We start from the raw sequence: 12,893 nt of genomic DNA on the forward strand, positions 1-12,893 counted from the left end.
TCGATGCCACTGCAGGGCACGATTCATTGTGCTTCCTGGACGCATACTCCGGCTATCATCAAATCAAGATGGCAGAAGCGGATCAAGCCGCAACGACGTTCATTACTCCATATGGACCATTCTGCTTCAACACGATGCCCTTCGGACTTAAAAACGCCGGCGCAACATATCAGCGCATGATTCAGACATGTCTGGCTACCCAGATCGGCAAAACAGTAGAGGCATACGTAGACGACGTAGTCGTCAAAAACAAACACGTCGAAACTCTAGTAGACGACTTGAGGGTCACATTCGACAACCTCCGAGCATATGACATCAACCTGAATCCGGAAAAATGCGTTTTCGGCGTACCAGCCGGAAAGCTCTTGGGCTTCATTGTATCCGGTAGAGGAATTGAAGCAAATCCGGCCAAAATCCGAGCCCTATCACAGCTGGATATTCCAAAAAACCTCAAACAGATCCAGAAATTGACTGGATGCGTGGCGGCTCTTAGCCGCTTTATCTCCCGCCTAGGAGAAAAGGCATTGCCCCTCTATCGCCTCCTCAGGCACACCGAACACTTCGAGTGGACGGATGCTGCCACTGCCGGACTCGAAGAAATAAAGGCCATATTGGCAACGAATCCGGTCCTGGCTGCGCCCAACCTGGGCGAACCTATGTTGTTATACATCGCGGCAACACATCAAGTAGTAAGCGCGGTGCTCGTCGTAGAACGAGAGACAGAAGGGCATAAATTCCCTCTTCAAAAACCAGTGTACTACGTATCCACTGTTTTAACCCCCTGCAAGTCCCGTTACCCGCACTATCAAAAGATAGCGTATGCGGTGTTCATGGCATCCCGGAAGCTTCGACACTACTTTCAAGAGTGTTCGATAACAGTGGCCTCCGAAGTACCCCTAAATGACATTATAAATAACCGCGACGCAATGGGCAGGATTGCAAAATGGGCCATTGAGCTCTTACCATTCGATATAACTTACAAACCCCGGTGAGCTATAAAGTCGCAAGTTTTGGCTGACTTTGTCGCTGAGTGGACTGAAGCCGAACTCCCTAAAGAGTACGGCGCATACTCCAATTGGATTATGCATTTCGACGGCTCCAAAATGTTGGCCGGATTGGGGGCTGGCATCATACTAACGTCCCCAACCGGGGACAGAGTCCAATACATACTTCAGATAATGTACACGGACTCCAACAATGCAGCCGAATACGAGGCCCTCTTACATGGCCTCCGGATGGCAATCTCCATGGGCATCCAATGCCTACAGGTGCGCGGGGACTCAAACCTCTCAATATCCCAAGTAAATGGAGACTTTGACACCAAGGATCCAAAAATGGCAGCCTATCGCAACGCTGTCCTTAAAATGTCAGCTCGGTTTGAAGGACTTGAATTCCACCACGTAGCCAGAGATAATAACCAAGCGGCCGACGTATTGGCACGCATCGGCGCAAAACGTGACGCTGTCCCTCCAAACATCTTCCTGGAACGGCTGTTCAAGCCATCCGTACTATGGGAAGAGGAGTCCGGAAATAACAAACCGGAGGCAGCCGCAGAGCAATCTGACATAACCGGCGATCCAGCCGACGAAACAACACCCTCAGCTCACGACATAATGGCAGTAATCGCCCCATGGACAGAGCCATTCCTAGCCTACTTGCTTAGGCAGGAACACCCCGAAGACCATAATGAGGCCCGCTGCATAGTCCGGCGATCTAAAGCCTACAAGGTCCATGAGGGAGAACTCTATAAGAAAAGCACAACCGGAGTCCTTCAAAGGTGTATCTCCAAAGAGGAAGGGCGAGACCTTCTGGCTGAAATTCACGCCGGACTAGGCGGACACCATGCCGCAGCCCGGGCCCTTGTAGGAAAGGCATTCCGTACATGATTTTATTGGCCGACGGCCCGGGAAGATGCTCAGGACTTAGTCCAAAGATGCGTCGGTTGTCAGCTCTTTGCTAATCAGAGCCACATGCCACCCACCGCCCTCAAAACTATACCCATTACCTGGCCGTTCGCGGTCTGGGGGCTTGACATGGTTGGACCACTTAAAGGGGGAACCCACAAGCAAAGGTACCTATTGGTCATGGTGGATAAATTCACCAAATGGATAGAGGCCAAGCCAGTTAAAACGGCAGAGTCCGGACCAGTGATAGACTTTATATCCGGGGTAGTACACCGTTATGGTGTCCCCCACAGCATCATCACCGATAACGACACAAACTTCACGGCCGATGAGGTTAAATCATGGTGCAAAAATATGGGCATCAAGCTCGATTACGCTTCAGTCTATCATCCTCAAACCAACGGTCAAGTGGAATGAGCAAATGGTCTAATAATGAGCGGCATCAAACCCAGACTAGTGCAGTCCCTTACGAAATCTGACGCGCACTGGGTAGAGGAGCTCGACTCCGTACTCTGGGGGCTGCGGACAATGCCTAACCGTACGACCGGATTCACACCATTTTTTATGGTATACGGCGCAGAAGCAGTTTTGCCCTGCGACATCATTCATGACTCACCTCGAGTGCGCATGTACGAAGAAAGAGAAGCCGAGTTGGATCGGCAGGACAGCTTGGACGCATTGGAGGAAGAACGCGACGTCGCCAAGGCTCGTTCCGCATTCTATCAGCAGCAGGCTCGAAGATACCAAAGCAGAGAAGTACAGGCCAAGACTTACAATGTTGGCGAACTGGTTCTACGCCTGCCGGACAAGAAAAAGGACAAGCTCAAGCCCAAATGGGAAGGCCCCTTCATCATCGATAAAGTCTTGACCGGCGGTGCGTACCGTCTACGAAATGCGTCGGATAACCGACTCGAGCCGAACCCATGGAACGCAGCCCGCCTCCGAAGATTCTATGCCTAGCGCCGGACTAAGAGTTCATCCCTTACCCCCCGTCCAATTTTTGTTACTTCAGCTGCCTTTTGTTTATCTTTTTCTTCTTAACCCTATTCATCAAAGCCTTAAAAGGCCTACTTGCGCAACGTTCGCGCGCAACTGATGTGCTATCTGCACTCATTATACCTGGGGGCTTCTTTACCAGAAGCTTAATTATAAGGGCTTCATGCCCAGAACATGTGTCAAGCCTCCACGTGTACCTTTTATTCACCATTATATGCATCGATATGACTTAAGGTTTGGCCAAGCTGGGTTGCCTGGCTCCTGTGCTTACCCCTACGTTCCCGATTGTTCGGCTAGGAGGTAAAGGGAGCACCTCTACGATTGTTACTGCCGGGTCAGCCAGATGTGTACCTCAGACTGGGTGAAGCCGAAAGCTAGCGTTCTTAAGGGAATATTCGGTCGGTGACTTAAAAGATGATTTTTTATCTACTTATTTATCTGCCCCCAGATGTTTTTCTGCTTTTTTCGTAGTCCGGACATGCACTTTAGGGCATGCCACCCCCAGAGGAAAGGAACCCTTAACGGAACTATTCTCCCTGGAAGATGTTTCTTACTACCCATGTAATATAACATAACTAGTTGGGCACTTGTCTGATAAAGCACTAATGACCCCTACGCCTAGTCTCCATGCATACCCCGGTTGTTTCATAACCGAGAAGGTATTCGGACACACTCCGGACTCTAGGGTCCCGAGGTCGAAGTGAAAAGGTCGGCAAAGACAAACGATCTACAATCCGGCTACAAGGCATTTTACATGTCATTTTATAATACATTGTCAAATCGACTGGTTGTATTCTTCCTCAATCCCGTCTAACAGGTTGTCTAATTTACAGTCCTGTTGGGAAAATTTAGCGGCCAACTCTACTTGGCCGTATACTAAACTCACAGGATCTCCTTTCCATCGGGCCCCACAGGTCCGACTTCGGCCATGTGGTTGGGATCCGCCTTCTTGTACCGCGTCTTTACCATGGCCCAGGCCTCCCTGGCACCTTGGCGGCAGGCCAAAATCTTCCATAAATGGAAGCGCTGCCGCACTCCATGAAGCTTCTCCGCAAGCTCCCCAAGACCCTCGGGTAAGGAGAAGGCTGGCCATAAAGCCTGGATGACGCCGCTCATTGCCTGCCGAACTCGTTCGATCAGTTGCAACAATTCGGGAAGTTGATCACCCGTTGATACGGGCATCTCCTCTGCAGGGCGACCTGTGAGCATACCTGCAGACATATTTTGTCAAATTGACTTCCTCGCCGAACTCTTCTTTTTAAAGGAGTTCGCTCAAGCACTTACTATAGATGCCGCGACGAAGCCGCTGATTCTCCTTAACGGAGCCCGACAGCTCGGCCCGAACGCCTTTCAGCTCTTCTCCAAGCTGGGCATGGGCATCCTGGAGCTTGTTCCTTTCATGCTGCACCTTATGTAGCACCCTCTCGCCGGCCTTTAGTTGGCGCAGAAGTTCTTGCCTGTCCGGATCTTGTCCGGTAGCACCTGCAACGTCATTTTTTAGACTTGCGCAAAGGCTAAACGCTACTTATCTTTCTAAAATAATGCGTTACCAGGAGAGGTCCCTGTGTTTCCTCCTGCGCCAGAGAGTGCGGCCTCAAGTTGGGCCTTGCACTCTTGCAGCTCCTGAGACAGTTTGGTATTCTTCTCGGTAAGATCCTACGTTTCATATGATCCTTAAATCAGTTAATATAACTACTTTAAGTCTCGGGGGCTACTGGCATATATAACTATTAAATTCTCTTACCCGTATGTCTTTTACATACTGCTCCGTGGCTCTGGTAAAACCATCTTGAGCAGCACAAAGGTGCGCGTCCCCCGCGTTAAAGGTATTCAATGCCTCGGGGGAGAAGCACGCGTCACAAAATACTGTCCGGCGGCGCCTGTGATTCATGGCACTCTCCACCTCAGACTTGGTGGCGGACAGTCTGTCGGCATCCTCCGTCGGAGGAACGTCCGGCTAGCGCCTTGCTGGTAGAGGTTGGTAGAGGTAGAGGTTGGATTGGTAGAGGTTGGATCGGAGGAACCTCCCCCTCCAGACCAGGTGCTGGAGCCTGGCTGGTAGAGGTTGGATTGGCAACCTCCACGCCCGCAGTCCGGCGGGCGCTTTTTCCCTACAAAAGTCATGAGCACTCAAACGCTTCCTAGGAACGTTGCTCTAAATAATGAATTGTGAGCTACACCTTTGCGGCGACGTTTCAGTCCGCGCCACGCTCCTCTTCCGCCTACTGGTCCGGACTGGCCTTTGTTGGTCAGCCACCGCGAGCTCGGCTTCTTGCCCTAGGGGCGCCTCCTGCACAGCGCCATCATATACGGTGGTCAGAAATAAGCAAGGAAGGAATGACGGGGTCAGGATTTCGGTCGCAATCACCTGGGAAGCCGGATATAGTCCGGGATAGTCGGCCATGATGGCGACTAAAGCATTGTCCATGTTGAGCTGGTAGAACACCCCGTCGATTAGCTCCACCTTTATGTCCGGATCCTCTTCAGAGGCCGGATCCCGGGATCTCTCTGGATCCTCGGGTTGCGGAGCTGGACTTAGCATGTCCTCCACGATCCGGCGCAGCTCCTGCGTCGAAAGAAGAACACAATATAGGAAACCTAAGTTTCAAAAAGCATGGGTCGGGCACGCAGAGTGTTCGCTTACCCAAGGCCAGGGATTATTCATGGAGAACCCATTTAACGGGTTCGTCCGAAGGAAATCCTCCTTCTCCCCCTTATACAGGCCGGACAGGATCGTCACCAGATCTTTGACCGAATCCGGCCCTTTGCGGCCATGACGGGTGGCATCGTCCTCCCCGTTGAAATCCCACATGGGGTGGCCCCTGTATTGTAGTGGCTGCACCCCTCGCATAATGCATGTTGCCATGACTCCAATCATGGTCAACCCGGCATGGGCTAGTAACCTTATTCAGCCCATCAAATAATGGACGCTCTTGTCTTCCTCCAGCTGGGGGCTCCGTGGGCGCCAACTAAGGCGTTTCTTCAGAGGAGCATTGCTGAACTCCGGGAGGCCGATCCGAACAGGGTCCGGCAGCGGAGCGTCTTCTATATAAAACCATTCCGAAGGCCAGTCTTCGGACGCCTTCTTAGGGGTTCCGGATGGATATCCGGTCCCGGCAATGCGCCATATTTCGGCACCGCCCACTTGATATATGGACCCCTCGTGAGAGCGGGGTACAAGGCAGAACAACCTCTTCCACAGCGCGAAATGGGGCTCGACGCCCAGGAATAGCTCGCAAAGAGCTACGTAACCCGCAATATGCAGGATTGAGGCGGGCGTGAGGTGATGAAGCTAGAGTCCGTAGAACTCTAGGAGCCTGCGGAGGAATGGATGTACAGGAAATCCGAGCCCCCTTATCAGATAGGGGACGAAGCATACCCACTCCCCTTTGTTGGGACTTGGGGTAACCTCCGCTTGCTTCCCACCTTTGTAGGTGGCCAGCCCGGCTCGAACCGGAACCATGAAGGCCGGAGGGAGATATCCCCCCGCTTGGAGCTTCACCAGCTCGTTGTGCGGAACAGAGCATCTCCTCCAATCTCCTGGCAAAGGGCTGGGAGCGCGAGAAGAGGAGCCACGTTGACGGTCCATGATGGAATGGATTCTTGGTCGAAAGTGCTCCGATGAGTATTTGCGGGAGGAAGATGGTGATTTGGATCTGGATTCTTGCCTCCCTTATAGGCAGATTATTCGCACAACTAGGGGGTAAAACATAAAAGACACCCTGGCTTTTCGCATTCGCGCGACGCGTGGAAGAAGGCCATTATTGGGCGTGGAAGCCAAGACGCGCAACATTGATGAGGAAGCCGGACACTGTTAGGTAGGTACGTAGAACTTGAAGGAGAACCCGCCTTGCAACGCCGAAGACTACACACATGCTGGACTTATCGTCATTGAAGCCTGGTTCGGGGGCTACTGAGGGAGTCTCAGATTAGGGGGTGTCCGGATAGCCGGACTACCATCATCGGCCGAACTATCATTGGCCGGACTATCATCATCGACCGGACTCCAAGACTATGAAGATACAAGATTGAAGACTTCGTCCCGTGTCCGGATGGGACTTTCCTTGGCGTGGAAGGCAAGCTTGGTGATACGGATACGTAGATCTCCTACCATTGTAACCGACTCTATGTAACCCTAGCCCTCTCCGGTGTCTATATAAACCGGATGGCTCTAGTCCGTAGGACACAACAACAACAACCATTACAATCATACCATAGGCTAGCTTCTAGGGTTTAGCCTCCTTGATCTTGTGGTAGATCCACTCTTGTAAACATCCATAATATCAATATCAATCAAGCAGGACGTAGGGTTTTACCTCCATCAAGAGGGCCCGAACCTGGGTAAAACATCGTGTCCCTTGTCTCCTGTTACCATCCGCCTAGACGCACAGTTTGGGACCCCCTACCCGAGATCCACCGGTTTTGACACCGGCAAGGACCATGGAGCCACCTGTTCAATAGTCCCGCCCTTCCCCTTGCCAATAGCGCCTCGTGGCCCCTGTCCATCCTGCACAGCGCGGTCCGGCGAAGAAGTTAAGGCACGGGGCTCCTGCCCGCACCTCACTCCCAGCTCGCCTAGGACCGCCGGGGTAGAAAGAGCACCTCAGACCTCCTGTCCAGGCGCCCCTCCCAAAGAGCTCGAACCAGACGCGTGTAGACGGGCGCAATGAGGCTCTTGCCCCCCCCACTCGTGATCAGCCCATAAGTGACCACCTGCCCACCAAGCATGGAGCCCATCCCGACTGGACCACTGTCATTGTGTCATAGTCCCTATGGTGCCTGCTGTGTATCGGAAACCTCAAGTGTCGTCGCCGCCTCACAGGCAGGAACCAACACCGGTGGTAACTCAAGTTCCGCAGGGTCGTCCGCCTCGACTCTGGTGCTCCATAACCGACTAAGAGCCGACCTCGCTCCAAATGAACCAAAGCGAAGAGTGGTCATCGGAGTTGTGTACGAAGGCACCTCTTTGGCAGATTCATCAGCCTTATCTGGTTGCACATTGTGCCCCTTGGCCGGCTCCTGAGATGAATTATCTAATCCCTTATCCTGATCCCCAGGGGCACCGCCCCCCTCAGTTGTGTCCATATCCTGAATCTCATCCCCATCCTGGGAAATCGGGGTGTCCTCTATCTCAAGCTCTAACAGATATGTGACTCCAGCATGTGTCCATCTAACCATGTCTGGTATGAACTCAACGATCACCACACTGACCAACAACCTCACAACCCCTTGTGCCCGAGTGAAAGGCATGTCCACCTTTTCTGTCTTACCAATCATAGAACCCAAACTCCAAGCAATCAGAAAGTGTTTAATCAGTTTTGGTGGTGCACCAAAGAAACGTACCCACACCTTCTCTAAAGGTGTACCCTCGGGTTCTTCCTGCTTCCACTCATCAAAAGCAATAATAATGTTGGTACTTGGAACTCTGCAGAGCCCCCACTTAAGAAAATGCATCTGATCCTCCTTAGTGGGGAAATCCACCTTGTAAGCCTGTCCCTCCAGTTTTTCCAGATGCCACTGATAATTACCTGGTACGAGATCACGCAGCTGCCTTACAATCTGAGCCTCACTCAACTGCCCATTAGTAACCCGAACCACTGCTGGGAATGAACTCTCCACCACATGCGGTAGAGGATCCACCTCTAGTGTCTCAAAGAACATCAACTCCTTGCAACACACACCAAAAATGTTTACACCAGGTTTAGGACCGGAGAGGAGTGGGCAGTCACCAGTCACATGCTGCGATCTGAGACAATAGTCACAAAGCTCATTGGTACACTCGTCTACAAAGTGACCCGGTTCACCACATCTATAATAGGGAACTTATTCTTCTTAATTGCCCACTTCGAAAGTTTCTCTCCCTCCATCTTGTTCGGCCCTTTGTCTATCGTACCATCCCTAGACTTTGCGACTCCAGATGCCGCCAGAACGGTCACCACTGCCAGAGCCCTGACCGCTTCAACCGCAGCCGCGGGCAACATGGTGTGGGCTCCTGCCATATCTACGGAGTGCTCGAACTCCTCCCCCAGAGCCGTGTCCGCAATGGCCGGTGGTGGCGGCGGAGGCTAACGCGGTGGAGGTGGGCGTCTTTCTCTCCCGCCTCGCTGATAGCCTCCCTGGAAATGATCATTGGGGCTGGCAACACCTTCAACAAAGTTATCGGGTGGGCCCTGAAAATGCCCTGGACCGTCACCAATGTACCAGTTGTACCCACGGCCGCCACCGGTGGATGATCCACGGTGCAGACCCTCACCATATGCATCAAACCTGTCGTCTCCCCACTGCCCGTAATGATTGAACCACGGACCATCTCTATTGTATTCACCACGCCCTTGACCGTCCCATCCATTGAGAGCACTGCGACCCCTTCCTAGGGCCGGCGCCTTGGCCACCGGCGGCTGTGCCAGTTCCTCCGATTGCCGCGCGCTTGGCCGAGTAGCATGCGCCGGCCCCTGAGAGCTCGAGACATTTGCCACTGGGCCCTGTCGCGCGGTTGGTTGAGCACCACGGTCAGCCCCGGCCACGTAGCCAGCGGCCCTTGAGGAGGCAGACCACCACGTCCGACACCGCCAGCCCCAACGGTAGACGTGACACCACGGCCGGCACCGCTGGTAGCAGCGGCGCCAATGGCAGATGGGGCGCCACGGCCGGCACCGCCGGCAGCACCAGCGCCAATGGCGGGCGGTATCCCTCTCTTGATGGATGGTGGCCCATGTCCCGCCATGTCTCCAACAGAGGAAATCCTCCTCGCCCGTCCCGTGCCCAGAGTCGGAAAGCCTAGAGCAGAAACCCTAGACGCGAACACAGGTACGTCTCGCACCGGTGATACATGCACGTACGTAAGTTCAGGATCAAATGAGGCTTGGGTTTCTAGCTGGGCCTTGCCCGAGCCTAGAGAGCCCATGACCGTCGCCGCACCCGACTCGAGTCCATGGCCCAGCAGCATATTCAAACGATCCCGTCTGGATTCTCGAATAATGCTGGCCGATCTTGCCACCGGCAACCTTGACGGCGTCTGCAACCTACCATTCTTTCCCTTCTTCTTCTTCCGCGTGACAAGAGTCCAAGTATCCGGCAAAAAATCTAACAAAGTGGCGGGTTCTCAGATTACCTTAGGGATCGGTCCAATCCAGGGATTGACAGATGGCTTGGGATTTTGAATTTTTGATCGCCGACGATTGGTTGTCACCTTGGGCTCTGACAACACCATCGGACCCGGAAACTGCGAAGCCATGAACCTACCTGTCAAAGGCATGATTCTCCACCTGTTCTTTGTCATCGCTCTCAATAAGTGCCCAAAATCGTCCTCCCGGTCTTCCAGGAGCCGTCGACTCCGTCAGATCCACCATCTCCGGCGCCTTCGGACATACATCAACCTGCACGCATTCACCAACAACCATGTCATACTCATCAATTTTGAATTGAAGCCCTACCTCAATCAAGTCGTCGTCCGGAAGATATTCGTCGGCTAGCATGTCGTTCCCCAAATCTAGAAGAACCAACCAACGTGAATGCGGAGAGAAACGAAGGTGGCCTTCGATCCAATTTTCGGGATCCGTCTCAATGAAGAATTGAACCCACCATTGTGTCGATCTCCTCTCCTCCCGTCCGATCCCTTTCTGCACTGAGTCACCGCGGTCACCACGCGAACCCGCCGGCCCCTCCTTTCCTCCTGGAGGCCCTGCCGCGAAAGCACTTGGAGAGCGTGATCAGATCCGCGATGATCCCCCCACACAACCCCCCGGCGAGGAGCGGAACGGCGGCAGCGAAAGTCCGGTCGCCTCAAGCGGCCGCATTTCTGCCTTTCCCTCTTCTCTCATTGATCTGGCTCTAAAATTGGGGGAGGATTTCACTTCCCCGGCCTCGGCACCAACTAGGGATGCATACGGCCAATTTAGTATGAGTACCAAGATAAACATGGTCCTCAATTTTTTTTAAATGAGTATCAAGATATTTTTTTATGAGTGGTTCCACCACACACTAAACTTGATCCTCAATAAATGGGAGAAAACCCATGTGCATCACCTGCCAATTCTAGGAATTGAACTCGGGTCATTAGGCTACACAACTGCATGCCCAACCACCAAGCCAAGGCTCTCTCTGCATTGATGGGTCATAATAATTGTTGGGTCGAGTTACATTGGTGGGGCATAATAATTGTTGCTCGACGAAATGCAACGGGGTAGTGTACTGGTGTTGTGGTTTCACTTGTTGGGCCAGCTTGGTTTACTTTGTTCGGTTTATTGCACGACCACATGGGTCAGGTGGGCGCATGACATTGCTTAATTAAGCTTGTAATATATTTGTTTGTCTCCGGTAATTTTGATCAGTTTTGGTAAATTAACACATCTAGATGTGCCTTCAGCCAGGAAAATCTAACCCGTTAGAAGCCTGCAGACATGACTGGGCACGTCCACGGACACTGACCATCCACGCCTCAAATATTTGACCGGCCATGCCTCAAATATTTTGATTCTATAACCGGACACCTCAAGTCCATATTATTACATGCAACGTGAAGCCTAAGCTAATCGTAGCTCACCCGATTCCGTCGTGCCCATGTCCGGCGGTCGACTGCGCACCCCTGAGTGTTTGTCGGGTCACCGACAAGGTAGAGTATGGCATGGGACATGAGCCGGCTCACGGGACTCAAGGCGTCGCCGTCTCCCATGCCCTACTCTTCCTTGACAGAGACCTGATACGTCTCCAATGTATCTATAATTTATGAAGCATTCATGCTATTATATTATCTGTTTTGGATGTTTATGGGCTTTAATAAGCACTTTTATATTATTTTTGGGACTAACCTATTAACCGGAGGCCCAACCCATATTGCTGTTTTCTTGCCTATTTCAGTATTTCGAAGAAAAGGAATATCAAACGGACTCCAAACGGAATGAAACCTTCGGGAGCGTGATTTTTGGAATGAACGTGATCCAGGAGACTTGGAGTTCAAGTCAAGGAAGCTTCAAGGTGGCCACGAGGGTGGGGGACGCCCCCCCTACTGGGCGTGCCCCCCGTCTCGTGGGCCCCTCAAGCGTCCCCCAACTGACTTCTTTCACCAATATAATTCCATATATCCTAAAACCTTCGAAGACAAAGATAGGTCAGGAGTTTCGCCGCCGCAAGCCTCTATAGCCACCAAAAACCAATCGGGACCCTGTTCCGGCACCCTGCCAAAGGGGAGGATCCCTCACCGGTGGCCATCTTCATCATCCCGGCGCTCTCCACGACGAGGAGGGAGTAGTTCACCCTCGGGGCTGAGGGTATGTACCAGTAGCTATGTGTTTGATCTCTCTCTCTCTCTCCCGTGTTCTTGATTTGGCACGATCTTGATGTATCGCGAGCTTTGCTATTATAATTGGATCTTATGATGTTTCTCCCCCTCTACTCTCTTGTAATGGATTGAGTTTCCCCTTTGAATTTATGTTATCAGATTGAGTCTTTAAGGATTTGAGAACACTTGATGTATGTCTTGCCGTGCTTATCTATGATGACAATGGGATATTCACGTGATCCACTTGATGTATGTTTTGGTGGTCAACTTGCGGGTTCACCTTGTGAACTTATGCATAGGGGTTGGCACACGTTTTCTTCTTGACTCTCCGGTAGAAACTTTGGGGCACTCTTTGAAGTACTTTGTGTTGGTTGAATAGATGAATCTGAGATTGTGTGATGCATATCGTATAATCATGCCCACGGATACTTGAGGTGACAATGGAGTATCTAGGTGACATTAGGGTTTTGGTTGATTTGTGTCTTAAGGTGTTATTCTAGTATGAACTCTATGATAGATTGAACGGAAAGAATAGCTTCATGTTATTTTACTATGGACTCTTGAATAGATAGATCAGAAAGGATAACTTTGAGGTGGTTTCGTACCCTACCATAATCTCTTCGTTTGTTCTCCGCTATTAGTGACTTTGGAGTGACTCTTTGTTGCATGTTGAGGGATAGTTATATGATCCAGTTATGTTATTATTGTTGAGAGAA

The sequence above is a fragment of the Triticum dicoccoides genome, chromosome 1B, assembly GCF_002162155.2.
Source record: "Triticum dicoccoides isolate Atlit2015 ecotype Zavitan chromosome 1B, WEW_v2.0, whole genome shotgun sequence".
Taxonomy (NCBI): Eukaryota; Viridiplantae; Streptophyta; class Magnoliopsida; order Poales; family Poaceae; genus Triticum; species Triticum dicoccoides.